This window comes from Chiloscyllium plagiosum, chromosome 36 (genome assembly GCF_004010195.1).
Source record: "Chiloscyllium plagiosum isolate BGI_BamShark_2017 chromosome 36, ASM401019v2, whole genome shotgun sequence".
Lineage (NCBI taxonomy): Eukaryota > Metazoa > Chordata > Chondrichthyes > Orectolobiformes > Hemiscylliidae > Chiloscyllium > Chiloscyllium plagiosum.
This window is the reverse complement of record NC_057745.1, coordinates 1,321,172-1,336,724: the sequence shown is the minus strand read 5'-3', so window position 1 is coordinate 1,336,724 and position 15,553 is coordinate 1,321,172. Positions and strand designations below refer to the sequence as shown.

At 39.8% G+C, this 15,553-nt stretch overlaps 1 protein-coding gene across 5 annotated transcripts in view; it reads right to left on the bottom strand.

Annotated features, from left to right (window-relative positions):
* ctdspl2b (CTD (carboxy-terminal domain, RNA polymerase II, polypeptide A) small phosphatase like 2b) overlaps positions 1 to 15,553 on the bottom strand; it is a 79,548-nt gene that overhangs the window by 63,270 nt on the left and 725 nt on the right. The gene's annotated exons all lie outside the window — the stretch shown is intronic.

Below are 15,553 nucleotides of genomic sequence, written 5' to 3'. Positions count from 1 at the left end.
GATGAGGAGAGAAGTTGAAAAGAGGAGCCCAGTCAGTAATTTCAGCCGTTGTAGGAATTGAACTCACTCTGTTGGCAGTAGTTGACATTGCAAGCCAACCATCAAATCAGCTGAGCTACGCGAGCCCCCTCCAACCAGGAAACAGAAGCAGCATATTCTTACCACCAAAACCACACTACCAATTTTGAGCACAACTTAGATTTAGCACAATGTGAAGTTATATTTGAAACAAGTTGCAATTTATGACATTTCACCTTTAAGCATCATCATGAAAGTACAATATTATGAAATGATATAGCAGAGTACTTTTAAAACAATTAGCTCTGTATAAATTAAATCTTTACAAGCACCTGTATGGATTTCTGTTTAAGGTCTGCAAGGCACTGGACAGTTATGATTAAAAAGCCTAACAAATATCATTGTTGCCTACCTTCAGGGTACATTAATAGTGGAATACAACTACACTGAGCAGAGTCAATTTGGACTGTGGTAGCAAAATCCAGGGATCAGATAAATATCAGCTCACCTTTGTGGAAGTTTACTTTTGAATATTTACCTGGATGATTAAGTTGGGAAGTCAGTGACAGTGCAGACCAACTGCCACCTAATGCAAACAACAGCTTGATACACAAAACAAGAATGCTAGGATGGAAGCTGCTATCTACTACTACTGTTCCACTCTTTTTTTCTCACCCTATCACCCACAGGAAAACACTCTCAGATAATGAAACTGCTTCTTAAATAAACAGAAAACCAGAGAAGGGACATTCCCAACAACTATAAGACACTTTGTAAAAAGCAAAACTAAACAGAAAACAAAGAAAAGTAAGTGATTTAGGGAAGAGGGGGCAAATAAATCTTCTGGAATGAGACCTGATGAGGCAAAACTCTGTGAAGATAGAAAAAAAATCGGGTGTAAGAAAGAGGTACGCAATTCTTTTAAATACCTGTCCAATTCTTGTCTATAAACGTATCAGATAGATGCCTAAATGTTGTAGGAATAACATTCTCATTTTTTTTTTCTACACTTAATTGTTCTCTGCTGTGCAGTAGAGGGAAGGTTGCAACAGTCCTACCAGACCACAAGGCTGCCCTCTCATTAGAGGGTCAACATACCTCAGGTAAAGGGCGAGGTTGAGAAGATGGGACCATCACGGTAACATAACTGGTGCAGGAAGTGAACCCACGCTGTTGGAAGTCACTTTGCATTGCAAACCTGTCATCCAGACAACTGAGCCAACAATCCCCAAGACAGCTGACATAAACATTGTTTCGTCTAAGTCTAACATAATTTTAAAATAAAATTCTGAAGAAAATATGCCATTTGACCCCTCCATGGGACAACATAAACAAAGATCATTGTTAGCATTTCACACCTACAGATGAATTTAATTCAAACTGACATAACAACTGCTTATAATTAAATAATTACCACAAACCCCAAATTGAAACAGCCCTCCATTGTTGTATGCGCATCTCTCCCTCTCTCTCTCACACAGAGAATTAATTTTGTTCAAATCTTATCCATGCTATTACATAAGACTGCACAAAACATACTGACCGCCTGTTTCAGTAAAACATATAAGAGTAAATATTAAAAAGGAAGTAGTCACACCATTCTTGTTAGGAATGCAGCATAAGGATACAGCTTTTCTCAACAAAGCACCCTAACCTAGCCTGGAGCAGTTTCTGTTCTCTTCCACACTTCCTCCCCTTTCTTTTTGTGGTAGAATTTAAAAGTGTATTTTTGCACCAGTAAAAAGACACATTCGGCCATTCACACATCAATTATTCCAACTGAAAATGTTAGCTGTGAAAGCTCTTTATTAACGGCCAATGAATATCAATGAATTTTAAGTTATAGAGTCATAGAGATGTCCAGCACAAAAATAGACCCTTCATACTGGTTGAACATGCCAACCAGATATCCTAACCCAAACTAGTCCCATTTGCCAGAACTTGGCTCATATCCCTCTAAACCCTTCCTATTCCTATATCCATCCAGATGCCTTTTAAATGTTGCAATTGTACCAGCCTCCACCACTTCCTCTGGCAGCTCATTCCATACATTCACTACCCTCGGAGTTGCCCCTTAGGTCCCTTTTATATCTTTCCCCTCTCAACCTAACCCTATGTCCTCTAGTTCTGGATGGCCCCACCCCAGGGAAAAGAGTGGTCTATTTATCCTCTCCATGTCACTCATGATTTTATTAACCTCGATAAGGCCACCCCTCAGCCTCTGATGCTTCAGGGAAAACAGCCTCAGCCTATTCAGCCTCTCCTTACAGCTCAAATCCTCCAACCCTGGCAACATCCTTGTAAATCTTTTCTGAACCCTTTCAAGTTTCACAACATCCTTCAGATAGGGAGGAGAGCAGAATTGCATGCAATATTTCAAAAGTGGCCTAACCCAGTGTCCTGTACAGCTGCAACATGACCTCCCAACTCCTGTACTCAATACTCTGACCAATAAAGGAAAGCATATCAAATGCCTTCTTCTCTATCCTATCTACCTGCAACTCCACTTTCAAGGAGCTATGAACCTTCATTCCAAGGTCTCTTTGTTCAGCAATACTGCCCAGGACTTTACCATTAAGTGTGTAAGTCCCGCCATGATTTGCTTTTCCACAACGCAGCACCTCACATTTATCTAAATTAAGCTCCATCTGCCACTCCTTACCCATTGGCCCATCAGATCAAGATCCCATTGTAATCAAAGGTAAGCTTCTTCGCTGTCCACTACACCTCCAATTTTGGTGTAATCTGCAAACTTACTAACTGTATCTCCAATGTTCACATCCAAATCATTTATATAAATGATGAAATGTCGTGGACCCAGCACCGATCCTTGTGGCACTCCATTGGTCACAGGCCTGTAGTCTGAAAAACAACCCTCCACCACCACCCTCTGTCTTCTACTTTTCAGCCAGTTCTGTATCCAAATGGCCAGTTCTCCCTGAATTCCATGAGATCGAACCTTGATAACCAGTCTCCTATGAGAAACCTTGTCGAACACCTTACTGAAGTCCATATAGATTACGTTTACCACTCTGCCCTCATCAATCCTCTTTGTTACTTCTTCAGAAAACTCAATCAAGTTTGTGGGACAGGATTTCCCATGCACAAAGCCATGCTAACTATCCCTAATCAGTCCTTGCCAAATATATGTAAATCCTGTCCCTCAGGATTCCTCCAACCACTTGCCCACCACCAATATCAGGCTCACCAGTCAAACGTTCCCTGGCTTTCCTTACCATCTTTCTTAAACACTGGCACCAAGTTAGCCAACCTCCAGTCTTCGGCATCTCACCTGTGACTATCGATGATATAAATATCTCAGCAAGGGGCCCAGTAAACACTTCCCTAGCTTCCCACAGAGTTCGAGGATACACTTGATCAGGTCCTAGGGATTTATCCACTTTTATGCATTTCAAAACATCCAGCACCTCCTACTCTATAATATGGACTTTTTCAAGATGTCACCATCTATTTCCCCATATTCTATATCTTCTATGTCCTCCTTCACAGTAAACACTGATGCAAAATACTCTTTTAGTATCTCCGCCATCTCCTACAGCTCTACACAAAGGCCGCCTTGCTGATCATTGAGGAACCCTATTCTCTCCATAGTTACCCTTTTGTCCTTAATGTATTTATAAAATCCCTTTGGATTCTCCTTAACCCTATTTGCCAAAATTATCTCTTGTCCCCTTTTTGCCCTCCTGATTTCCCTATTAAGTATAGTCCAGCTGTTTTTATACTTCTAAAGATTAATTTGATCTCTGATCATGACATCTCTGATCGTGTTTTCCGGGTCCTTAAGGGGGAGGGGGAGGGGGAGCAGCCCAAAGTCGTGGTCCACATTGGCACAAACGACATAGGTAAGAAGAGGGCTGAGGATGTTAGGCAGGCTTTCAGGGAGCTAGATTGGAAGCTCAGAGTTAGAACAAACAGAGTTGTTGTTTCTGGTTTGTTACCCGTGCCACGTGATAGAGAGTCGAGGAATAGGGAGAGAGAACAGTTAAATGCGTGGCTACAGGGATGGTGCAGGAGGGAGGGATTCCGGTAGCTGGATAACTAGGGTTCTTTCTGGGGAAGATGGGAACTCTATAAACAGGATGGTCTACACCTGAACCTGAGGGGCACCAGTATCCTTGGGGGGAGGTTTGCTAGTGCTCTTGGGGGGGGTTTAATTGAATATTTTTAAGATGGAAATAGATGGCTTCTGTTACAGACGGTAATGAAAGATTATCTAGAGTAGACAAGAATGTGGAATTCGAAACACAAACAGATCAGCCACCATCTTATCAAATGCTAGAGCAGGCTCAAGGGGCCAAATGATCTACTGTTTCTATTTAATCAGTTCATATGATCAACTTAACAACACAAATAGTCATTTTTAAAATTGCTAAATTAACAATTCACTCAGCCCTTGCTACAGTATTATATTCAATATTATATTCAGACTGTCATTTGCCTGTATTATAATGGGATATTGAATAGTAAGTCAACGAAATTAATAATACCTTTAAAATGCAAATAGACACATATCAACTGAGATTGACAATTTTAATGACGCAAACAAAGATCCAATTGTGTGTGTTAAATTACTGGTGAAACAAGACACTTTTATGTGTAAAACATTAAATTCAACAGATATGACCTCCTAGATCCAGGTCACTGAGTACAAAGAGCAAGAATTGAAACGCAATATAAGGAGGAAGTAATCTCACTGTTTCCAATTTTGATAGCACTTATTAAAATAAAGGCATCTCTTTCTTATACAATTGTGAATGGGTATTATTATGATCCCTGTATAGACTGATCACTTCTAAAAAGAGATTTGAATTCCCAGTTACCAGCTCAAAAGATCACACAAAAAAAACTTATATTTTAAGACGAGTAGTGTAATGAACACAATAAGATCAACATTAAATGAACATGAAGGAAGTTTGACCAGCCATAATCTTACTGAATGGCAGAGCTGGCTTGAGGGATCAGTTGTTCCTGTTCCTATTTCTTATGGCCTTATGGTCTCATTATTTAATAGGCAACTCATACACTAAAGTGCAAGATAGATTAACCAATTACAACCAACAATTTAATGCTGTACATATGCATTGTACTGCATTCTCTGCAGAATAGTAGTCTTTAAAGTAACACAGCCAAAGTTATTCCAAGCTTCGAATGAGCTCACCTCTCCCAGTTTCCCTCCATCATAACATTCAGGGGCCATCAAAAATTGTTTCTCCGAGTTTTGCAAGTCCCAGAACTGATTGCCAGCAGCAAAGCCAATTTTGTTGACCCCTTTAGTTGTATAAGACTCTGGTGCGGCCTCGTCTGGAGTATTGTGTGCAGTTTTGGTCGCCATATTATAGGAAGGATGTGGAGGCACTGGAATGGGTGCAGAGGAGGTTTACCAGGATGTTGTCTGGTATGGTAGGAAGATCGTATGAGGAAAGGCTGAGGCAGTTGGAGCTGTTTTCATTGGAGAAAATAAGGTTTAGGGGTGACTTGATAGAGGTGTACAAATGATTAGGGGTTTAGATAGGGTTGACCATGAGAACCCCTTTCCACGTATGGAGTCAGCTATTATGAGGGGGCATAGCTTTAAATTAAGGGGTGGTAGGTATAGGACAGATGTTAGGGGTAGATTCTTTACTCAGCGAGTCGTGAGTTCATGGAATGCCCTGCCAGTAGCAGTGGTGGACTCTCCCTCTTTATGGGCATTTAAATGGGCATTGGATAGGCATATGGAGGATAGTGGGCTAATGTCGGTTAGGTGGGCTTGGATCGGCGCAACATCGAGGGCCAAAGGGCCTGTACTGCGCTGTATTTTTCTATGTTCTATGATCTCTCCTGTCTATACCTGACATGTGCTTCCTTCTTTTTTTTTAACCAAAATCTCAATTTCTCTAGATTTCCAGCTTTCCCTACAACTACCAGCCTTTCCTTTCACTCTAACAGGAATATACTGTGTCTTATCTCATTTCTGAAGGTTTCCAATTTTCCACGCCATCCCTTCACCTGCGAACATCTACCCCAACCAGTTTTTGAAAGTTCTTGCCTAATACCGTCAAAATTAGCCTTCCTCCAATTTAGAACTTCAACTTTTAGATCTGGTCTATCCTTTTCCATCACTATTTAAAAGCACTATAACTATGGTCACTGGCCCAAAAGTGCTCCCCCACTGACACCTCAGTCACCTCGGCAGAAGTGGGTTCTGCAGATGCTGGAGATTAGAATGTTGCTGGAAAAGCACAGCAGGTCAGGCAGCATCCAAGGAGCAGGAAAATCAGTGTTTTGGGCAAAAACCCTTCATCAAGAAGCCTCATTCCTGATGAAGGGCTTTTGCCTGAAATGTCAATTTTCCTGCTCCTCCGATGCTGCCTGACCTGCTATACTTTTCCAGCACCACTCTGACCTCAAGTCACCTGCCCTGCCTTATTTCCCAAGAGTAGGTCAAGTTTTGCAGCTTCTCCAATAGGTCTATTCAGAAACTGAATCAGAACATTTTCTTGAACACAGTTAACAAATTCCTCTGCATCTAAATCCTTAACACTATGGCAGTCCCAGTCTATATTTGGAAAGTTAAAATCCCCTCCCATAACCACCCAATTATTTTACAAATAACTGAAATCTCCTTACAAATTTGTTTCTCAATTTCCTGCTGACTATTAAGCGGTCTATAATACAATCCCAGTAAGGTGATCATTCCTTTTCCATTTCACAGTTCAACTCAAATACCTTCCCTGGATGCATTCCCAGGAATATCCTCCCCAAGTACAACAGTAGTACTTCCCTTGTCAAAAACATCACTCCCCATCCTCTCTTGCCCCCTTTCTATCCTTCTTATAACATGTATCCTGGAACATTAGGCTGCCTATCCTATCTACCCCTGAGCCACGTTTCTGTAATTGGTAATGATAACCCAATCCCATGTTCCTAACTCAAAAATACAAATGGCTTGTAGAGTTCAACTGATTCAGACACAATCAATCATAGAATCCCAACAGTGTGGAAACAGGCCATTTGGCCCAACAAGTCCACACCAACCCTCTGAAGGGTATCCCACCCAGACCCATTCCCATACCCTATTACTTGACATTTTCCCTGATAGTGCACCTAACCTACACATCCCTGAACACTATGGGCAATTTAGCATAGCCAACTCACCTAATCTGCACATATTTGGACTGTGGGAGGAAACCGAACCACCCAGAGGAAACCCACATAGGCACAAGGAGAAGGTGCAAACTCCACACACAGACAGTCACCCAAGGGTAGAATCGAACCAGGGTCCCTGGCATATTTGGAACATCAAGGTAATTGCTGGGATTTAAATGAAGTACCAGATTATATATCTGCTTCAAGACAAAAGAACAGAGTCAAAATATTAAATAAAAATATAAACAGCTGGAAAAATGCAGCAACTCCATCAGCAATGGAAAAAGACAGCTGAATGCTTAAGGTAAAGGTCCTTTCATCAGTTATGATAACCAAGCTCTACTCAAAGCTGTCTTGCTTTTAAATGCATTTTGTGTATTATTCTTATGAGAAGTAGAGTTTTGCAGTAGTTACTATGGATCAGAAATATCTTACAGATCGATTGTTTATAATTTCATATAATAAAACAGATAAAAAATTTTTTAAAACCTGATCATCATACAGTTTGGCTTATACAAGATCCCTTGGTCAAGTTTATTCTGTTGCTTCTTCGATTATCATTAAAAACCACAATAACCTCAATAGTTTCATTTTATAGAAAAATCAATCAGGGCTGATCATTACACAATGTTCATGGCTCACCATATAGACTTGGAATTATAACTGCCATTCCTTCACCATCACTGGGTCAAAATCCTGGAATTTCTACCCTAATGCCATTGTGAGTCTACCTATACTCCAAATGAACTGCAGCAATTCAAGAAGGCAGCTCATCGTCAGTTTCTCACGAGCAACTAGGCATGGGCAATAAGTACTGGCCCAGCTTCTGTGAAACAGTTAAAGAACTGGATCTCAGGGGACAAGATCAATTATGACTGTGATATACACAAACTATCAAAACAGGTATTATTCATTGCCTACACAAATGGAATAATCAACAATTAAGTCAATTCTGTCAAAACATGAAAAGAACGGATGGAAAAATCTTCATAGTAGAATGATAATTTGCATAAAATTTTATATTATGTATTCACTGACAACTTGCCAACATTCGCATACATACTAGAATATAAAACTATTTACAACTATCAACTTCTTCCACTATACAATCCCTCCACTAATGGCACATGGCAGCATGTCATCTACCTTTGAAACTCAATCTCTACCACATAGAAGGACAAAGGATGCAGATGCACAGAAACAGCACCCCAGCCAAATTTCCCTCCAAGCCACAAAGTATCCTGACTTTCCCTTATTATCACTAAATCCTGAATCTGAGGGCTAGCCATGTCTTTACAAAATTGTAAAGGAACTTCTACTACTTCTTATTACAGACAAACGTGAGGACCACAGATGCTGGAGATCAGAGACTAGACTAGAGTGGTGCTGGAAAAGCACAGCAAGTCAGGCAGCATCCAACGAGTAGGAAAATCGACGTTTCGGGCAAAAGCCTTTCATCCGGAGGGCTACTTTTTATTACAGCCATCTTGACATAAAAGCCAACATTCTATTAGACGCTTTAAAAAAAAAATGGCTTTGTACCTGCTCACCAGTCTGTAGTTTGTATACAAATAGTGAAACATTAAAAAGGAAAAACATTTGGCAGAGTTACTCTAATACTGAATAGTTAAATATTATAGAATGGTTTGATAAAATATTCTTCAGACAATATTCTAAAGTGACAGCTGAAGTCTAAATATTAAATTTGCACTTTACAGTTTATATTTCAGTAATGCACTGACATGGTTTGAATAAAATTGTTTCAAAACATTACAGATGCACTTTAGAAACTTCAGTTTTTCTACTAGATTCATGCCAATATTCCAATAAAATATAATTTAAAAATCAGAATGCTCATCTTGATTTGCTTAGAATAAAGATATGCTCCTGCAAAGTTTAAAGGGGTTCTTGTAATTCCTCCAATGTTTCTTCACTTTTTTGTTCCATTGCATTATAAACATTACGGTAATAAAAGGTACAAAGAGATATACCAGAAATGGAAGATTACAATTCCAGTGATGAGCAAAACATGTTAGCATTCCAAAGTAATGTGGAGTACAGACACTTCTATGACGCGATAGTTGCGTCCTTGTATAACCCTGTGTTATATAAAAATTGCACAATAAAAATAACACAAAGTGCTGGCGATGTAATTGCATTATAGCAAACACACATTTTACAAATTCGCATTTGAGAAACAACGTTTCTTATTCATCAATCGTATTACAGCCAATTCGTGTTAACAGAAGCATAACAGCAGAACTGGCTGCAGTAGTATCTTTAAAAGTCAGGCACAAATCACCAGTTCTTGGAAGATTTTCTCAAATCTAAAGTTGCTGACAGTAATCTTGAAGCAGGAGGAGAGAGCACTCTGCATACATTTATATTTTAATGCCAGCCCTGATGACCTCAATAGATTTTATTGATCAAGTTTCACAACTTGAAGGCATGTGAATATACAGCAAAAACAAATTCACGGCATGCATCTAACACTCCAATGATGACAAATAGGCTATGTGCTTTATCGGTATATCTTATTCTTTTATAAACATCCTTGTCCTTTAACTGCATTATCAATGTGAATATATCACATTATTTACACTTGATGTCATCAGTGAAACATACAGAAGCCAAACCTTCCAGATTCAATTCGATTTTGTTGATGAATGGTCAGCAATATTAGAATTCAACTACTGAAGTACATCTCTGGAACAATTTATTTTATAGTCAGGCTGCTCCCATTAACCTGCAAATAAATACAGTGGTCTACCTGATACTAAGACTTAGATTCTAACCTGATGGTAGGAAACAAGGTGTTGGTAGAGAGTTGTTTTCAGTCACCAATGGTGTTGAGGGCGTCAAGTTCCTAGGAGTGGTGATCACCAACAATTTGTCCTGGTCCACCCACATTGATGCAACGGTCAAGAAAGCACAACAACACATCTACTTCCTCAGTAGGCTTTGGAAAGTGGTATGTGGCCAAGGACTTTTACTAATTTTTATAGATGCACCAGAGAAAACATCCTATCTGGATGCATCACAGCATGGTTTGGCAACTGTGCTTCCAAAGACCGCAGGAAATTACAGAGTTGTGAACACAGCCCAGCCCATCATGCAAATCGACCTTCCGTCCATTGACTCCACCTATACTCCCCACTGCCTCCGGAAAGCAACCAGCATAATCAAAGACCCCACCCTTCCTGGTTATACAGTCTTCCAACCTCTTCTCTCCGGCAGAAGATATGCAAGTTTGAATAGCCATACAAAATAGATTTAAAAACAGCTTCTTCCCCGCTGTTATCAGACTTTTGAATAGAGCTCCGAAATATTAAGTCTGACCTCTCTCTCTCTCTGCCTGTAATGCCGTATTCTGCAATCTGTTCTGGTACCCAGAATCACTGTATGATGCGATCTATCTGTATAGCTCTCAAAACATCACTTTTCATTGTACTCAGTACATGTGACAACAATAAATCAATCAAATCGGCAGAAATAAGCTCAGATAATTGCTGTCCCAGTCCCACAAGATATGACAAGGATTCACACACTCATCACAGGACTCTTCAACACGTCTTACGAAGGAGATTTTTTTCCTTTTCTTTTTCACTGTTATCCTAACTATACAATCCACTCATCGAGTGTCGAGCTCATTAAAATTAATTCAATGCAGGGCTCTTACTGCAGACCAGAATGAGTATTCCACCCAGTCAGGGAGGCTGACTCCAACATAGCTCTGCGAGTTAGCAGGATAGTACGAGTTAACAGACTTCCACTCATTTTTAATCATTCTGCATGTGGCAGTCATGCTTTTGGCTGTCAAAGTTCCATGTTCTAGCATTTGACAGCACCTTCCAAACCTAGGACCTCTACTCCCTAGAAGGGTAAGGGCAGCAGATACACAGGAACACCACCCCCAGCAAATCCCTTACCATCCTGACTTGGAAATATATCGCTGTTCCTCCAGTGTCAGTGAGTCTAAATCCTGGAAACTAACAGCACTGTCGAAGTACTGAAACCACATAGATTGTAACGGTTCAAGAAGGCAGCTCACCACCTCTTGCTCTCAGATGGGCAATAAATGTTGGCCTAGTCAGCAGCACCCACATCTCCTTAAAAAAAATCATTCCCTTAAATCTCTATCTCTCTTCCTTCTCGACACTCCTTATAACATACCTGAGGGCATTGTGGGTCTACTTGCTGCACACAGACTGCTGTGGTTCAAGATGGCAGTTCACCACCACCTTCTCAAAGGACAATTACAGATGGGCAATAAATGCTGGCGCAGCCAGCAACACCCACGCATTAATGAAAAAACCTTGTTGACCAATATGATTTGGTCATCTGTCATAATATGTGACTCAGTGACAAATTTCTGTTTGATAATCACTCCTGTGACATAGCTGGGGATGTGTTGTAATATTAAGGATGCTATATAAATACAAATTATTTTTATTTGGTCTTTGACTTTGCCGACCACACTTCCACAACCGGTTTCACAACATACAAATAACAAAGCTTGACAGCTTTCACTATGTAAGAGCAATGTGTCCATAAAAGGATGAGCATTGTCCTGGTCAGTCAGTGACAACCTCTACGTCTTTTAAGACTGTACCAGCTGGTTAAATTACTGTTAACTAAGCCATACGTGACAGCAACTGCTGAAACAAGCTGGAGACAGGGTAGGCAGTGCACAATGCCACTTGCCTAGTCCATCATGAAAACCAGACATCCTGCTGCCTTGGGAAAGCAGCCAGCATAATAAAAGACCCCTCCCACCTTGGTTATATACTCTTTGTGCAGAAGATACAAAAGTTTAAAAACACATACCAACAGATTCAAGAACAGCTTCTTCCAAACTGTTATCAGACTACTCAATGGACTTCTCATATATTAGAGTTGATCTTTCTCTGCGCCTTCTCTGTAGCTGTAACACGATATTCTGCTTTCTGTTCTATTACCTGATGTACTTATGTAGGGTATGATTTCTCTGGTTAGCAAGTAATACAATACTTTCAATTATCTTGGTACATATGTCAATAATAAATCAAATCAAATCCCATTCTTTTTCTCAGAGAGTCACTAATCTGTGAAACTCTTCTTCAGAAAGTAGCTGAGGTCGAATCATTGAATTTCTATAAGGCTGAGTTAAATAGGTTTCTTTATGAACAAGTGAGTTAAGGCATCTGCAGTCCTCACAACCTCTAAGGCTTATGTGGTGCAGACAGGAGAGTAAAGTAGAGCTGCCATGACTTTTTAGAGCAAGTGTGAAAGGCTAGGTGGCCTGCTCCTGCTCTTAATTCTGATATTCATGTGAGAGAAAGTCAAGGTTCTGCCATGTGAAAAAGGGTATCAAAGATGAAGATACAGAAATATTGTGGCAAACTTAGGGGAAACAATAGACAATAGCATATGCATTTCATAGGGACAAAATGTTAAAGTCAAAAGCAGAAAATTTACAAAAAACATTTTCAAACAGAGAGTGGTGAGGATCTGGCATGCACTGCCTGGGAGGGTAGTTGAGGGCAGGAAACCTCATAAGTTTTAAAAGGATGAGCACTTGAAGTGTCATAATATTCAAGGCTTTGGGCCTAAAGAGGGAAAATGGAACCACGGCACATGGGAATATAGTTTTGGTACAGACATAATGGGCTGAAGGGCTACTTCCGTACTGTATTATTCTATGAAAGCAAACATGGGGATTACTGAGCATTATCAAAGACACCAAATTGATTAAGCAAATATAGCTGCATTGCTCTAACATGGTGTAACTGTACCTGCTGAACAACATAAATTTGTTAAGCTGGAGCACACTTAATATACAGGCCAACTGGTGCACTTCTAAAGAGTCACACTTAACATCTACTAGCACTAACTGCGCTACAACTTGCCCAACAGCCTGAGCTGCAGAAAGGACAAAAAAGTAAAATTTCTGGGACCATAAATGAAATGCTATCCATGATTTAATACCATATTGCATGCCTGCATATGGCCTGTAAAGAAGGCTACCTATGGAAAAGTTCCTCCCCCACTGTTGAACACTCCAATTAACATCAATGACTCCAGTGAGAATCATACCAGAGTTTGCTGCTCAGAATCTCACATTTATGAGCTCATAAAATCCCTACACTGCAGAAAAAGGTTATCAAGTCTACACCAACCCTCTGAAAAGAATCCCACCCAGACCCAGCCTCCCCCTCCCTCCCCATACTTATCGTGGCTTATCCAATAAGCCTACTCATCTCTGGACATTACATGGCAAACAAGCCTGGCCAATCCACCTAACCCGAATATGTTTGGACTGTGGGAGGAAGCTGGTGGAATCCCACAAAGACACGGGAGACTCGGTGTAAACTCCACACAGACATAGACAATCAAACCTAGGTCCCTGGAGTGTGAGTTAAAAGCGCTAACCACTGTGCCACCGTGTTTCCAAACTTGCAAAGCAGAATAGAAATTGCTGGACAACTAGTTCTGAAGAAAGGTCAGTGGACTTGAAATGTTAACTTTGCTTTCTCTCCATAGATGCTACCTGAAATTCTCCAACAATTCAGTTTTTGTTTCAGATCATGAGCATCCACAGCTCTTTGTTTTATGCAAAGAGAAAACAATGTCTCAATCAGGAACACCGCAGCAAAGATTAGCAGCTTTAAAGCATTTACATCAAACCTTCATTGCAAAAAATCATCACAACAGATGAGGAACCAAAGTACGAAATCGGAGGGTTGTCACAGGGTTGGTCAAAAAGAATTATTTTAAGGATGCTCTTAAAGAGAAAAACTGGAGAACATGGTTGGCTGAGACTAGGAGTTTGGCTTCATAAGGGCCCAAAACTACAGATACTATGGCAAAATTGTGCTTGGATTTGAATGCCAATTAAAATGCACAGATAGATGCTAATCTGCTGGAAAACTTTCAACAACAGGCAGATTATTCTGTAGTCGTTACATATCTGATTTTAAAAAAACAAAAAACATTAATTTTCAGAATGCTATTAGTAAACAAACTATTTTAATTAGAAATTAAACTCAATTCTTTGTTCCTCAAATATATTCCTTGCAAAAGTAAAAAGTTCTGAATAGCTTTGCTAAAAGCACAAGATTGTCTCATTAGAACTGAGCCTATGGAATGAGGAAATATGTCCAGTGATTCACACATACTAGTGAAACTTCTCAGATGATCAATATTTATTATTAATCTGTCAAAATGCATCAATGTAAATCTCATCAATAGTATGCACTAGGGCCCACATTAAGAACTCAAGATATATTTAAAATTGTGAATTATCCTCTACTTGTATACACCTAGACCATACTTAGGGGTCTTCAGCCATAACTAAAGACAGACGCCGGTCACCTACTTCAACTAAGTTCTGAATCCATGCTCCAATGTTCCAGATTGCCTTAATCTTCTACCAAAAAGAAATCTAAGAAAAAGCAAGATAAAACTATAAAAAGATTCCAGAACTAATTAAAACTCAGGGTTTGGATGATGGCCGTAAGTCATAGAAAATGCACTTGCCAACACTTTCATTCAACTACTCATTGCTGATGATTCCCAAGTACCCACCTGCAATATATTTTTCAAGAAACATCCAGAAAAAACCCTAAATACTAAATAACACAGGTAAAGATCCTTTACAGTACCTATATTCTTTATTCATACACTCAGCCCAGCTATCACATTGGTAAACAAGAACTATAATTACTAGTAATAATAATGCTAAGGTGTCAGTTTAACCCGGGTATTGGTGAACATTTACAAACTCCTAATTTTTCTTTTACTATTTAAGTGTGTCATTATTTTGTCTCCTCTCTCCAGTTTACCAAGGCTCATAAGACCAAAGATGTAGAAACAGAAGTAAGCCATTGAGTCTGCTCTGACATTCAATTAGGTCATGATGATCCTCAACTCCACGCTCCTGCCTTTTCACCATAACCCTAAACTCCCCATACTAATTAAAAAGTCTTCTCAGCCTTGAATATACTTGATGGCCCTGCCTAAACAACCCACAGTGATAAAGAATTCTACAGATTCACTTACCTCAAAATAAATTCCTCCTCATCTGTGTCTTCAATGTGCAATTCCTTTTTCTGAGATTATGCCCCCACCTCCTAGACTCTCCCACAAGGGGAAACGTCCTTTCAGCATTTACCCTGTCAAGTCCCCTAAAAATCTTGCATGTTTAAATAAACTTACTTGTCATCCTTTTATACTCCAACAAACATAGGTCCAATCTACTCAACCTCTCCACATAAGACAGTCCCTCTAGCCCCAGGATCAGTCAAGTGAACCTTCTCTGAACTGCATCCAACACCAGCATATATTTCCTGAGTAAAAGAGCCCAAAACTGTTCACAGTATTCCAGCTGTGGCCTGACTAATGTTTT